General features: G+C 47.0%; 1 pseudogene; it reads left to right on the forward strand.

Moving 5' to 3' along the window:
• LOC139559580 (dihydropyrimidine dehydrogenase [NADP(+)]-like) overlaps nt 1-12,928 on the forward strand; it is a 151,650-nt pseudogene that overhangs the window by 111,691 nt on the left and 27,031 nt on the right.

Consider the following 12,928-nt stretch of genomic DNA (forward strand, 5'->3'; position numbering starts at 1 on the left):
CTCTACGTCTGGCTCTCTACGTCTGTCTCTCTATGTCTGTCTCTCTACGTCTGTCTCTACGTCTGTCTATACCTATGTCTCTACGTCTGGCTGTACGTCTGGCTGTAAGTATGTCTCTACATCTGGCTCTACGTCTGTCTCTTTACGTCTGTCTCTTTACGTCTGTCTCTACGTCTGACTCTACACGTCTGTCTCTTTACGTCTGTCTCTACGTCTGTCTCTACCCCTATCTCTAAGTCTGGATGCACGTCTGTCTCTATGTCTATCTTTACATCTATCTCTACGTCTGTCTCTAGGTCAGGCTATACATCTGGCTGTACGTCAATCTCTACGTCTGTCTCTCTGCGTCTGACTCTGCGTCTGTCTCTCTGCGTCTGTCTCTGCGTCTTGCTGTACGTCTGTCTCTACGTCTGGCTGTTCGTCTTGCTGTACGTCTGTCTCTACGTCTATATCTACGTCTGTCTCTACGTCTGTCTCTACGTCTGGCTGTTCGTCTTGCTGTACGTCTGTCTCTACGTCTATATCTACGTCTGTCTCTACGTCTGTCTCTACATCTGGCTGTACTTCTGTCTCTACATCTGGCTGTACGTCTGTCTCTACGTCTGTCTAAGTCTGTCTAAGTCTGTCTAAGTCTGTCTACATCTGTCTTTACGTCTGTCTCTACATCTGTCTCTACATCTGTCTCTACATCTGTCTCTACATCTGTCTATGTCTGTCTCTACGTCTGGCTGTACGTCTATCTCTACGTCTTGCTGTACGTCTGTCTCTGTAGGTTCAAACCTACATTAATAATCCCCAGTGATCCAGAGACTCATTCTCAGAAGTAACCTCCCCTCTCTACATCAATGTGTGCAGATGCTGAAGATGTTTTCCCTCTATATTAATGTGTGTCGATACTAAAGACGTTTTCCCAACAACAGTCTGGCCAAGTAAGTAAGTAGCATGGTAAGTAGCATGTGCCACATGAGAGTGGTTCAGTCGGAGGAAACTTTGCAGTAAACTATGCATTAATTTCCCCTTCAACTGGCCCAGAATCAATATTTGCAGTTGAATAGCCAAGTCCCAAGGTAGAAAGGATGAAGGGCTATCACAAGTCTCTAACAAAGATGGAGGATCTATAAAATCAAACACACACCTAGTTGCAGTATATCACAGGCAGGCATGTCCCTCTGTGCATTATGGACACATCTGCCCATTTGTTTCCTTTCAAACCCAAAGCAGTGAGAGGGAGAGTGTTGTATCTCCCCTGCTTTATAGGTAGATTGTAGTTTCCAATGACAGTGGAAAACAGTTGTGCGGCGGACTGATGGAGTTTTCAAAAGACACATTATATTGTTCCTCTGTTATTCTCTCAGATGGTTGTGCATTCTTTGAAACCACTATGTGCTTGGCACATAAATAAGGTGAAATCAGAGTTCTTCGTTGTTCTTTACGCTCTCCCCCTTCCGCCCTCTCTTTCTTTCTTTCACTCTATTTCTATCCTTTTCAGATTGTCATCTCTAGCATCATGTATAGTTACAATAAAGCTGACTGGATTGAGCTTGCTTAAATGGCATAGGTGAGTCTGTTTTGTCTTGTCTACAATGCTGGGCATATCCATTTGTTTTCTTTTGTGCTGACCGTTTTGTACCGAACAAATTGATTTACATGAGTTCCTTTGTCTTCTCTAAAAGACATAACAGAGAGATTTTGTTTTTTGTGTGTCAATATGTTAAAAATAAGTTCTCACAACAGATACCTCAAAGAGTATCACTCTAAAATAGACCGGCATCCATATTCATGGCTTAAAGCCTCATTGGTTTCTTTGCGAAAAAGTGTTATCTTACATTAAATTTGCATTAGATAATATCGGATTTCCGTCTGAGGCACCAGAACCCACTGTGCTCACAAACTGTGGAATAAATCATAAAATGTTTTTTGTTCGTATTTTTCTCCTTAGATGTGGACGTTTGCCCCTGAAATCTATCATTCCTTCTCAGCTTCGCTTTGTCACTTCACATTGCCCTATTGAACTTTAGTTTTTTTTACGTGGAACCAACACTGGTGAAACCAACACTGTTGTGTTTGCATCAGGCATGCTAAAACCACTGTGTTGATTGATATAGTAGTAGTATAGTATTTCATTGTGGTCGATTGTAGCTCAGCTACACATGTGTGTATGTGTGTATGTGTGTATGTATGCATATATATGACTGTAACTTGCTTTGGATACTAGTCTGCTAAATGGATTAAATTATTGCTACTACAACAACACAACATGGCAGCAACACAACATGGTAGCAACACAACAACAACATGGTACAACACAACATGGTGGCAGAACAAACATGGTACAAAAGGTAGAGACAACAATACATCAGCCATCAGATTTGCCACCAATGCTCCTTAGAGGAGTAAAGAGTGCAGTGATGTGTCCTATAAGGAGCATTGGTGGCAAATCTGATGGCTGAATGGTAAAGAACATCTAGCCACTCGAGAGCACCTTTACCCGACGATCTATAAATTACGTCACCGTAATCTAGCATGGGTAAGATGGTCATCTGAATCAGGGTTAGTTTGGCAGCTGGGGTGAAAGAGGAGCGATTACAATAGAGGAAACCAAGTCTAGATTTAACTTTAGCCTGCAGCTTGGATATGTGATGAGAGAAGGACAATGTACCGTCTAGCCATAGTCCCAAGTTAATTTATTTAACCTTTATTTAACTAGGCAAGTCAGTTAAGAACAAAATCTTATTTACAATGACGGCCTACCAAAAGGCAAAAGGCCTCCTGCGGGGACGGAGGCTGGGATTAAAAATAAAAATAAATTAAATAAAAATATAGGACAAGCCACACATCACGATATAAGAGACAACACAACACTACATAATGAGAGACCTAAGACAACAACATAGCATTGCAGCAACACATAACACAGCATAGTAGCAACACAACAACATGGTAGCAAGACAACATGGCAGCAGCACAACATGGTAGCAGCACAAAACAGGGTACAAAAAATATTGGGCACAGACAACAGCACAAATGGCAAGAAGGTAGAGACAACAATACATCACTCGAAGCAGCCACAACTGTCAGTAAGAGTGTCCATGACTGAGTCTTTGAATGAAGAGATTGAGATAAAACTGTCCAGTTTGAGTGTTTGTTGCAGCTCGTTCCAGTCGCAAGCTACAGTGAACTGAAAAGACGAGCAACCCAGGGATGTGTGCGCTTTGGGGACCTTTAACAGAATGTGACTGGCAGAACGGGTGTTGTATGTGGAAGATGAGGGCTGCAGTAGATATCTTAGATAGGGGGAGTGAGGCCTAAGAAGGTTTTATAAATAAGCATCAACCAGTGGGCGACGAGTACACAGAGGTGACCAGTTTACAGAAGTGTAAAGAGTGCAGTGATGTATCCTATAAGGAGCATTGGTGGCAAATCTGATGGCCGAATGGTAAAGAACATTTAGCCACTCGAGAGCACCCTTACCTGCCCATCTATAAATTACGTCTCCGTAATCTAGCATGGGTAGGATGGTCATCTGAATTAGGGTTAGTTTGGCAGCCGGGGTGAAGAAGGAGCGAATACGATAGAGGAAACCAAGTCTAGATTTAAATTTAGCCTGCAGCTTTGATATGTGCTGAGAGAAGGAAGTGTATCGTCAAGATATACTCCCAAGTACTTGTATGAGGTAACTACCTCAAGCTGTAAACCCTCAGAGGTAGTAATCACACCTGTGGGGAGAGGGACATTCTTCTTACCAAACCACATGACCTATGATTTGGAGGTGTTCAGAACAAGGGCAGAGAAAGCTTGTTGGACACTAAGAAAGCTTTGTTGTAGAGCGTTTAACACAAAATCCGGGGAGGGGTCAGCTGGGTATAAGACTGTATCATCTGCATATAAATGGATGAGAGAGCTTCCTACTGCCTGAGCTATGTTGTTGATGTAAATTGAGAAGAGCGTGGGGCCTAGGATCGAGCCTTGGGGTACACCCTTGGTGACAGGCAGTGGCTGAGACAGCAGATGTTCTGACTTTATACACTGCACTCTTTGAGAGAGGTAGTTAGCAAACCAGGCCAAAGACCCCTCAGAGACACCAATACTCCTTAGCCGGCCCACAAGAATGGAATGGTCTACATCAAAAGCTTTGGCCAAGTCAATAAAAATAGCAGCACAACATTGCTTAGAATCAAGGGCAATGGTGACGTCATTAAGGACCTATAAGGTTGCAGTGACACATCCACAACCTGAGTAGAAACCAGATTGCATACCAGAGAGAACACTATAGATGTCAGGACCCGGTGCGAGAAACAGTCACTAAATCGGCAGAACCCAGAAGATGAGGCAGACACAGCAGTACTAGAGATGGTGGTTTAATAAAAAATTGATATCTTCCAAAATACAAAGAAAATCCACAAAGTGGTAAAAACAGCAAGGGAAAAACAAACCTCAAAAGACTAATCCAAAATACAAAAGAACAAAACCAGAGAACCTCTGGAAAATCCAACAAGAGAAAAATATATGTTCACAACAAGGCTTGGGCTGGGGCTGGGTGCTAACATACAAACACTGAGCAAGGAACTGAGGAACACACAGGGATTAAATACTAACAAGGGAACGACATACAGGTGCAAACAATAATTAGAGCAAGGGAAAAACAAAAGGTACAAAAAAAGGTGCAATGGGGACATCTAGTGACAAAAAACCAGAACAGTCCTGGCCAAAACCTGACAATAGACATACAGAAAGCCAGTCTGTTGATTATTGACAAGTTTTTCCAACACTTTTGATAAAAACAGGGCAAGATAGAAAATGGCCTATAACAATTAGGATCAGCTTGATCTCCTCCTTTAAATAAAGGATGAACCATGGCTGCCTTCCAAGCACTGAGAACCTCCCTAGAGAGGAGAGACAGGCTAATGATGATAAGGGCTGCAACCTTAAGCAAGAAAGGACCCAGATGCTTTTTTAAGGTCAAGTTTAAGGAGCTTCTTTAGCACCTCAGACTCAGTGAACACATGCAGGGAGAAGCTGTGTAGCGGGGCAGGTGGAAAAGATGGAGGAGCATCAGGGCTAGTTGCATTAGAAGGGCTGGGAAATGAGGAAGTGTTGGACAGGCAAGGAGGCGTGTCAAATAGGAATCCTGACTTAATGAAGTGGTGATTAAAGAGCTCAGCCATATGCTCCTTGTCAGTAACAACCACATCATCAACATTAAGGGACATGTGCAGCTGTGAGGAAGAGGGTTTATTCTCCAAGTCTTTCAGCATTTTCCAGAACTTCTTGGGGTTTGACCCACAGAGAGAGAACTGATCCTTAAAATAACTAACTTTGTCCTTCCGGCTAGCCTGAGTGCACTTATTTCTCATTTGCTTGAACGACAGCCAGACAGCCTGAATATGCCTGTGCCGAGCCTTTCACCAAATAGTGTTCTAGAGGTGGAGTAATTCTGCCAGATCACAGTCGAACCAGGGGCTGAACCTGTTTCTCATTTTCTTCATGGGAGCGTGCTTGTTAACAATACCACTGAAATATTTTTAAAAAGAAGGTCCAAGCGTCTTCGACAGAGGGGAAGAAGCTGATTCTATACCAATTTACATGAAGGAAGGCTTACTCATTAAAGTTTTTCAGCAAGCATCTGACAAATCAGGACAGGTCGTTTAACTGAGCAGCCATTATGAACACAGGCCGTAAAACAGTGATCAATAAGGTCATTACAGAAAACACCAGACTGATACCAATAAGGATTATTTGTGAGGATAAAATCAAAGAGAGTAGAATTCTCTGGGTGTTTGAAGTCATACCTTTTGGGATTGGTAATAATCCCATTGCTTTAAGACTTGGTCAGGTGCTTTAAGCCTGTCCCAGTTTAGGTCACCTAGAAGGACAAATTCAGACTTAGCGTAAGGGGCCAGGAGAGAGCTTAGGGCAAATGAGTACAGGCTGGTGCTGATAGTGGATGATAACACCCAGCAACAGTCAACAAAGAGCTGTTTGAAAGCATAATGCTTCAAACAGGCAAATCAAATTGTTTGGTGACAGACTTGGTGGAGATCTGTCTAGCCGAAAAAAAGTTATAACCAGAAAGGTTAACATCAGTGTTCAGAACACTTTCTTAACCATTTCTCAGTAATGACCAACACATCTGGATAGGAGCTGTGAAACCACACTTTCAATTGATACATTTTAGGTAATAAGCTTCTAGTGTTAACTTGAAAACCTTTTACGAGAGCAGAAATCAAGTCAGAATTGGGGCTAGCAACAGTAGACGGGCCAGGGTGTACACTCACATTTCCAGATATCATCAGCAGTAATACAATCAGGGCACGGCAGAGGACAGGGAGAGCTTTGCAGTGTTGATTTTTTTATGACATTTGAATGTGCATCAGATGGCAACAAGATCATATTGTACAGCAATTTCATCAGGTAACATGAATACAAAGCTGGCGAGAGGTGATTAGAAAAGGATGGTAGGCCAAGAGTCGTGAGTGTGGGAACAAACATTGTTTGTCCCACAGTCGGGTAAATGAGCAAGTTCATAGTCAACAAAGCGTACAGGAGTCATGGAGCAATTAGCACAAAGCACAAGAAAAAAGTTAACCTTTACAGCCCCGGCGTTCCGCTAGCAGAACTCCTCCCACATTCCACTGAAAAGGCAGAGCGCGAAATTCAAAAAATATTTTTTAGAAATATTTAACTTTCACACATTAACAAGTCCAATACAGCAAATGAAAGATACACATCTTGTGAATCCAGTCAACATGTCCGATTTTTTAAATGTTTTACAGCGAAAACACCACATATATTTATGTTAGCTCACCACCAAATACAAAAAAGGACAGACATTTTTCACAGCACAGGTAGCATGCACGAAACCAACCAAACTAACCAAGAACCAACCAAACTAACCAAGAAACAACGTCATCAGATGACAGTCCTATAACATGTTACACAATAAATCTATGTTTTGTTCGAAAAATGTGCATATTTGAGGTATAAATCAGTTTTACATTGCTGCTACCATCACAGCTACCGTCAGAAATAGCACCGAAGCAGCCAGAGTAATTATAGAGACCAACGTGAAATACCTAAATACTCATCATAAAACATTTCTGAAAAATCGATGGTGTACAGCAAATTAAAGACAAACATCTTGTGAATCCAGCCAATATTTCCGATTTTTTAAGTGTTTTACAGCGAAAACACAATATAGCATTATATTAGCTTACTACAATAGCCTACCACACAACCGCATTCATTCATCAAGGCACGTTAGCGATAGCAATAGGCACGTTAGCGATAGCAATAGGCACGTTAGCGTTAGCGAATAAACCAGCAAAATATATTAATTTTCACTAACCTTCATAAACCTTCCTCAGATGACAGTCCTATAACATCAGGTTATACATACACTTATGTTTTGTTCGAAAATGTGCATATTTAGAGCTGAAATCAGTGGTTATCCATTATGCTAACGTAGCATCTTTTTCCCAGAATGTGCGGATATTTCTATTAGACTCTCACCTATTCTGACCAAATAGCTATTCATAAACATTACAAAAAAATACATGTTGTATAGGAAATGATAGATACACTAGTTCTTAATGCAATCGCAGTGTTAGAATTCTAAAAATATCTTCATTACGACAGGCTTACGTTATGGCGAGATAGTGCCCAAAACCTGGGCGCAAAACTACTAGTACACAGTTCGACAGATATATGAAATAGCATCACAAAATGGGTCCTACTTTTGGTGATCTTCCATCAGAATGTTGTACAAGGGGTCCTTTGTCCAGAACAGTCGTTGTTTGGATTTAGAACATCGTTTTTCCCTCTTGAATTAGCAAACACACTGGCCAAGTGGCGCGAAGCTCTCCAACGTCAACAAACACAGACAACGCAACACGCCTAACGTCCCGTTAGATTCAATAATCTAATAAAACTATATTGAAAAAACATACTTTACGATGATATTGTGACATGTATCAAATAAAATCAAAGCCGGAGATAGTAGTCGCCTATAACGACAGCTTTTCAGAAGGCAATTCCAGGTCCATCTTCGCGCTTTCCAGAAAACAGGAAATGGCGGACACGTCATTCCAAGAGGATTTATTCCACCTCAGACCAAGATAATCACTTCATTTCTTCTCTCACTTCCTCTTGACATCTAGGGGAAGGTGTATGACGTGCGTGTATACTCATACGTATCATGCCCATTTATAGGCAGGCCCTTGAACAGAGCATAATTTTCAGACTTTCCACTTCCTGGTCAGAAAGTGTGCTGCCAAATGAGTTCTGTTTTACTCACAGCCAAAATTCAAACGGATTTAGAAACTAGAGAGTGTTTTCTATCCAATAGTAATATGGGTATTGTACGAGCAAGAATTGAGTACGAGGCCATTTAAATTGGGCACGATTTCCCCCCAAAGTGTAAATAGCGCCCTCTATCATCAACAGGTTAAACGGTTTGGGGCTAACCATTGTCACATTGTAACGGCTTTCTTCCTTTGGTGAAGGAGAGGACCAAAATGCAGCGCGGCTAGTGTTCAACATGTTTAATAAACAAAGAGACGATAACGTGAACACTATACAAAATAACAAACGTGAAAACCGAGACAGTTCTATCTGGTGCAGAACACAAAGACAGAAGACAACCACCCACAAACCCCAACACAAAACAAGCCACCTAAATATGATTCCCAATCAGAGACAACACAAAACACCTGCCTCTGATTGAGAACCATATTAGGCCAAACATAGAAACAGACAAACTAGACACACAACATAGAATGCCCACCCAGCTCACGTCCTGACCAACACTAAAACAAGTAAAAACTATGGTCAGAACGTGACAGTACCCCCCTCCTGAGGTGCGGACTCCGAACTCACCACCTAAAACTCTAGGGGAGGGTCTGGGTGGGCATCTGTCCGCGGTGGCGGCTCCGGCGCTGGACGAGGATCCCACTCCACCATTGTCTTTGTCCCCCTCCTTAGCGTCCTTTGAGTGGCGACCCTCGCCGCCGACCTTGGCCTAGGAACCTTCACAAAGGTCCCCACTAGACTGAGGAAACTCCTCCGGGCTGAGGGACAGCTCATGACAGAGAGGTAGCTTATGACAGAGAGGTAGCTTAAGACAGAGAGGTAGCTCAGGACAGAGGGGCAGCTCCGGACTGAAGGGCAGCTCCGGACTGGAGGGCAGCTCATGACTCGAGGGCAGCTCATGACTGGAAGGCAGCTCATGACTGGAGGGCAGCTCATGACTGGAAGGCAGCTCATGACTGGCGGGCAGCTCATGACTGGCGGGCAGCTCATGACTGGCGGGCGACTCTGGTCGCTCCTGACTTGCGGGCGGCTCTGGCAGCTCATGACTGGCGGGCAGCTCATGACTGGCGGGCAGCTCATGACTGGCGGGTGACTCTGGTCGCTCCTGACTGGCGGGCGGCTCCGGCAGCTCCTGACTGGCGGGCGGCTCCGGCAGCTCCTGACTGGTGGGCGGCTCTGGCAGCTCCTGACTGGCGGGCGGCTCTATCGGCTCCTGACAGGCGGGCGGCTCTGGCGGCTCCTGACTGGCGGGCGTCTCTGGCAGCTCCTGACTGGCTGGCGGCTCTGGCGGCTCCTGACTGGCGGGCGGCTCTGGCGGCTCCTGACTGACGGACGGCTCTGGCGGGTCCTGACTGACGGACGGCTCTGGCGGGTCCTGACTGACGGATGGCTCTAATGGCTCGGGAAAGACGGGCGGCTCTGACGGCTCGGGACAGATGGGCGGCTCTGACGGCTCGGGACAGACGGGCGGCTCAGATGGCGCTGGGCAGACAGACGGCTCAGATGGCGCTGGGCAGACGGACGGCTCTGACGGCTCGGGACAGACGGGCGGCTCAGATGGCGCTGGGCAGACGGACAGCTCAGATGGCGCTGGGCAGACGGACGGCTCAGATGGCGCTGGGCAGGCAGGCAGCTCAGATGGCGCTGGGCAGGCAGGCAGCTCAGATGGCGCTGGGCAGGCAGGCAGCTCAGATAGCGCTGGGCAGACGGGCAGCTCAGACGGCGCTGGGCAGACGGGCAGCTCAGACAGCGCTGGGCAGACGGGCAGCTCAGATGGCGCTGGGCAGACGGGCAGCTCAGATGGCGCTGGGCAGACGGCGCTGGGCAGACGGGCAGCGCAGGTGGCGCTGGGCAGGCGGGCTGCTCAGATGGCGCTGGGCTGGCAGGCAGCTCAGATGGCGCTGGGCAGGCAGGCAGCTCAGATAGCGCTGGGCAGACGGGCAGCTCAGATGGCTCGGGGCAGACGGCGCTGGGCAGACGGGCAGCGCAGATGGCGCTGGGCAGGCGGGCAGCTCAGATGGCGCTGGGCAGGCAGGCAGCTCAGATGGCGCTGGGCAGGCAGGCAGCTCAGATAGCGCTGGGCAGACAGGCAGCTCAGACAGCGCTGGGCAGACGGGCAGCTCAGACAGCGCTGGGCAGACGGGCAGCTCAGACGGCGCTGGGCAGACGGGCAGCTCAGATGGCGCTGGGCAGACGGCGCTGGGCAGACGGGCAGCGCAGATGGCGCTGGGCAGGCAGGCAGCTCAGATGGCGCTGGGCAGACGGCCAACTCTGACCTGCTGAGGCGCAGAGTAGGCCTGGTGCGTGGTGCCGGAACTGGTGGTACCGGACTGGAGACACGCATCACTAGGCTAGTGCGGGGAGCAGGAACAGGGCACACTGGATTCTCAAAGCGCACTATAGGCCTGGTGCGGGGAGAAGGCTAGTGCGGGGAGAAACAACAGTGCGTACAGGGCTCTGGATACGCACAATAGGCTTGGTGCGTGGTGTCGGAACTGGTGGTACCGGGCTGGAGACACGCACCACAGGGAGAGTGCGTGGAGGAGGAACAGAGTTCTGGAGACGCACAGGAAGCCTGGTGCGTGGTGTTGGCACTGGTGGTACTGGACTGGAGCGAGGAGGTGGCACCGGATATACCGGACCGTGAAGGCGTACTGGCTCCCTTGAGCACCGAGCCTGTCCAACCTTACCTGGTTGAATGCTCCCCGTAGCCCGACCAGTGCGGGGAGGTGGAATAACCCGCACTGGGCTGTGCTGGCGAACCGGGGACACCATGCGTAAGGCTGGTGCCATGTATACCGGCCCGAGGAGACGCACTGGAGACCAGATGCGTTGAGCCGGCTTCATGGCACCTGGTTCAATGCTCAATCTAGCCCGGCCGATACGTGGAGCTGGGATGTACCGCACCGGGCTATGCACCCGTACAGGAGACACCGTGCGCTCTTCCGCATAACACGGTGTCTCCCCGTACTCTCGCTCTCCACGGTAAGCACAGGAAGTGGGCGCAGGTCTCCTACCTGACTTCGCCACACTCCCCTTTAGACCCCCCCCCCAATTAATTTTTGGGGTCTCCTCTCGGGCTTCCTGGCCAGCCGTGTCCCTCATAGCACCGGTTCCCCTTCGCAGCTGCTTCCGCTCTCCTAGCTGCCTCCACCTGTTCCCATGGAAGGCGATCCCTACCAGCCAGGATCTCCTCCCATGTGTAGCAACCCTTTCCGTCCAACACGTCTTCCCAAGTCCATTCCTCCTGGTACCGCTGCTGCTGCTGCTGCTTCCCGTTACGACGCTGCTTGGTGTGAGATTGGTGGGTGGTTCTGTAACGGCTTTCTTCCGTTGGTGAAGGAGAGGACCAAAATGCAGCGCGGCTAGTGTTCAACATGTTTAATAAACAAAGAGACGATAACGTGAACACTATACAAAATACAAAATAACAAACGTGAAAACCGAGACAGTCCTATCTGGTGCAGAACACAAAGACAGAAGACAACCACCCACAAACCCCAACACAAAACAAGCCACCTAAATATGATTCCCAATCAGAGACAACACAAAACACCTGCCTCTGATTGAGAACCATATTAGGCCAAACATAGAAACAGACAAACTAGACACACAACATAGAATGCCCACCCAGCTCACGTCCTGACCAACACTAAAACAAGTAAAACACACAAGAACTATGGTCAGAACGTGACACACATGCTGATAAATAAATTTAGAAATCCATGTTATTCAATTATTGCATCAACACTGCTCGCGTGCGCCAACAAGCGCCTGCAATGCCAAGGGCTAAAATAGAAGTAATTCCTATTTCTGACGCAGATCGCGCTGAAAGTCCTGCCTCTCCAATCTCCTCATTGGTTTATTGAAGCAGGTACCCACATGCCATCTCCTCATTGGTTATACCCACGTGGGTGATTAAAAGACGAACTTTGTTGCCGGAAGTCGTGGTAATAGTATGAAAGTTTAGATGAGATCACCATATAATTTCAAAGATGAAATAGCCTGGTAGGAGGAGAGATGACTAGAATTGATTCGGTTGGCCGTTTTATGTGTGGATTAATTGTCGGAGTAGAGGTCCTTGTGCATTTCAGGTAAAATAACAACTCATTGTTTATATCCCAGGACAAATTATCTAGCAACAGCAAGCTAGCTAAATAGGACAAATTAACATTAGCTAGCAAGTGCAAGCTAACTAGCTAAATTGCCATACATGTTTAATGCTTTTCGACCTGTCCCCAAATTAATGTCATTGGTTCAGAGTTTGTTTTGATATTTTAACCTGCGTGTCGTGATCGCGTTTGGTGTGGGGGGGCAAAATACATTTATGCACGATAGCGCACGATGGCACACGCGCGCAGCCGGTTTGGGTTCCGTGTATGTTCAAAGAGTCATTCACCCCAACAAAATAACATGAGTAGCTCTCTATGAGTCCAGTAGGCTAAGAAATAAATAGTAGGCCTATACTAGTTAATTAAAGGCAAGCAAAATCTCAGGAGAGAGGGCGTAGTGTGGCGGGGGTACCTGTACCAGACAGGGGGAGACAGAGCAGGGAGAGAGGGGCGAGTGTGGCGGGGGTACCTGTACCAGACAGGGGGAGACAGAGCAGGGAGAGAGGGCG

This window comes from Salvelinus alpinus, chromosome 30, assembly GCF_045679555.1.
Source record: "Salvelinus alpinus chromosome 30, SLU_Salpinus.1, whole genome shotgun sequence".
NCBI classification, from domain to species: Eukaryota; Metazoa; Chordata; class Actinopteri; order Salmoniformes; family Salmonidae; genus Salvelinus; species Salvelinus alpinus.